Source organism: Lethenteron reissneri, chromosome 38 (assembly GCF_015708825.2).
Source record: "Lethenteron reissneri isolate LAM-NWPU_2019-01 chromosome 38, ASM1570882v1, whole genome shotgun sequence".
Taxonomy (NCBI): Eukaryota; Metazoa; Chordata; class Hyperoartia; order Petromyzontiformes; family Petromyzontidae; genus Lethenteron; species Lethenteron reissneri.
This window is the reverse complement of record NC_083816.1, coordinates 3,438,087-3,440,776: the sequence shown is the minus strand read 5'-3', so window position 1 is coordinate 3,440,776 and position 2,690 is coordinate 3,438,087. Positions and strand designations below refer to the sequence as shown.

General features: G+C 57.5%; 1 long non-coding RNA gene across 3 annotated transcripts in view; it reads left to right on the top strand.

Moving 5' to 3' along the window:
• The first annotated feature begins 240 nt into the window (after positions 1–240).
• LOC133351701 (uncharacterized) overlaps positions 241–2,690 on the top strand; it is a 6,838-nt gene continuing 4,388 nt past the window's right edge. The window contains exon 1 of one of the 3 annotated variants that reach the window (XR_009756211.1): positions 241–561. This is a non-coding gene — a long non-coding RNA (uncharacterized LOC133351701). Of the gene's footprint in view, positions 562–2,336; positions 2,439–2,690 lie in introns of those variants that run through there. The other 2 variants (XR_009756209.1, XR_009756210.1) reach the window with 2 other exon arrangements.

Sequence of the window (2,690 nt, the reverse complement as noted above, 5' to 3'; positions counted from 1 at the left end):
GACACCGAGAGAGGGAGAAGGGAACGCGTGGATGAGAGGACACACGCCGATGCATGGAGTCATCAAGCTGTTGAGTGAGTGGGTGCTCGGGCAGCACGGGTCACGGTTAGAAGGGACGATGAGGGTCGAGACTCATCACAGGGTGGCAACCAGGGAACGCAAGGAACGCGGTCGAGAGGAGGACTCCCGAGGAGAGGGAGGCGATGATTACATTCTCTCACGGTGCTCGCGTGAGTTGTTAAATTGCAGGATCGTGAAACGTTGCGGCGGCGAGGAGAGGCCTTCATGCAGCACTGGAATGAGCATGGCTGCTGCTGGTTAACTATTCACTCTTTTCTTTCAGACGTGACCTGGCCAAAAAACGAGAGCTCAACGAATTGGCTCATCGTGCGGAAATGTTTAGCGGCCAAGTGCTCTAAACGCGCGTTGCCAAACGTGGAGACCCCGAAGGACCCGGGGACAAAATCCACGCGCAGAGAGAGACGCGCAGACTCCAGACGTCCACAGCGGCAGGCGTCAGGGTCGGGATCGAACCCACGAACCTCCTGCACACCAGGCGAGGTAGTCAACATCTAGCCACACACAAACATACAGCGGCAGACGTCAGGGTCGGGATCGAACCCACGAACCCCCTGCACACCAGGCGAGGTAGTCAACATCTCCTAGCCGCACACACATATACAGCGGCAGGCGTCAGGGTCGGGATCGAACCCACGAACCTCCTGCACACCAGGCGAGGTAGTCAACATCTCCTAGCCGCACACACATATACAGCGGCAGGCGTCAGGGTCGGGATCGAACCCACGAACCTCCTGCACACCAGGCGAGGTAGTCAACATCTCCTAGCCACACACAAATATACAGCGGCAGGCGTCAGGGTCGGGATCGAACCCACGAACCTCCTGCACACCAGGCGAGGTAGTCAACATCTCCTAGCCACACACAAATATACAGCGGCAGGCGTCAGGGTCGGGATCGAACCCACGAACCTCCTGCACACCAGGCGAGGTAGTCAACATCTCCTAGCCACACACACATATACAGCGGCAGGCGTCAGGGTCGGGATCGAACCCACGAACCTCCTGCACACCAGGCGAGGTAGTCAACATCTCCTAGCCACACACAAATATACAGCGGCAGGCGTCAGGGTCGGGATCGAACCCACGAACCTCCTGCACACCGGGCGAGGTAGTCAACATCTCCTAGCCACACACACATATACAGCGGCAGGCGTCAGGGTCGGGATCGAACCCACGAACCTCCTGCACACCGGGCGAGGTAGTCAACATCTCCTAGCCACACACAAACATACAGCGGCAGGCGTCAGTGTCGGGATCGAACCCACGAACCTCCTGCACACCGGGCGAGGTAGTCAACATCTCCTAGCCACACACACATATACAGCGGCAGGCGTCAGTGTCGGGATCGAACCCACGAACCTCCTGCACACCGGGCGAGGTAGTCAACATCTCCTAGCCACACACAAACATACAGCGGCAGGCGTCAGTGTCGGGATCGAACCCACGAACCTCCTGCACACCGGGCGAGGTAGTCAACATCTCCTAGCCACACACACATATACAGCGGCAGGCGTCAGGGTCGGGATCGAACCCACGAACCTCCTGCACACCCGGCGAGGTGGGGAGGTTCGTGGCTGCGAGTTGATCCCGCGAGTGGCACGAGGAGGAGGAGGTTTACTCACGTGGGGGTTCACGATGGCGGGATTGAGGTTGGGCGGGGGCTATGGAAGGTGTGCATCTCCCGACTCCCACCACCACCACCACCACCCCCCCACCACCACCACCCCCCCACTACCACCACCCCCCCCACGGCCCCCTCCCCCACGGCCCCCGACCTACTTAGCAAGTGGAGCATGGCGGCGTTATCTTTCATTTATAAACACGGAGCTCGTGGTCTCAAGTGTTATCGAGTCTCCGCGCACGCACACACACACGCACACACACACACGCAGACACACACGCACACACACACAGACACACACACGCATACACACATGCACTGCACACACACTGGTACACACACTGGAAACACACACTGGGGACACACGCGTACACACACACACGGACACACACACACTACACACACACACTACACACACACTACACACACTACACACACACACTGCACACACACTACACACACCACATACACACACTACACACACACACTACACACACACCACACACTACACACACACTACACACACACACTACACACACATCACACCCACACCACACACACACTACACACACACCACACACACCACACACACACACCACACACACTGGCGCCCTTGTCCGTGGCTCTATGAAGTGACGCGTAGTCACTGCGACTCCCCCAGGACGGAAACTCTGCCGCGCTCCCGGCTCTGGGCGAGGAACGCGGCGGCGCTGAGGATGATGGCGATGATGATGATGGTGATGATGATGGTGGTGATGGTGGTGGTGATGATGGTGGTAATGGTGGTGGTGATGATGGTGGTGATGATGATGATGGTGGTGATGACTCACAATGTGATGATGATGGTGGTGGTGGTGATGATGGTGATAGTGGTGATGGTGGTGATGATAATGGTGGTGATGATGGTGGTGATGCTGATGATGGTGGTGGTGGTGATGATGATGGTGATGATGATGGTGGTGGTGATGATTATGATGGTGGTGGTGATG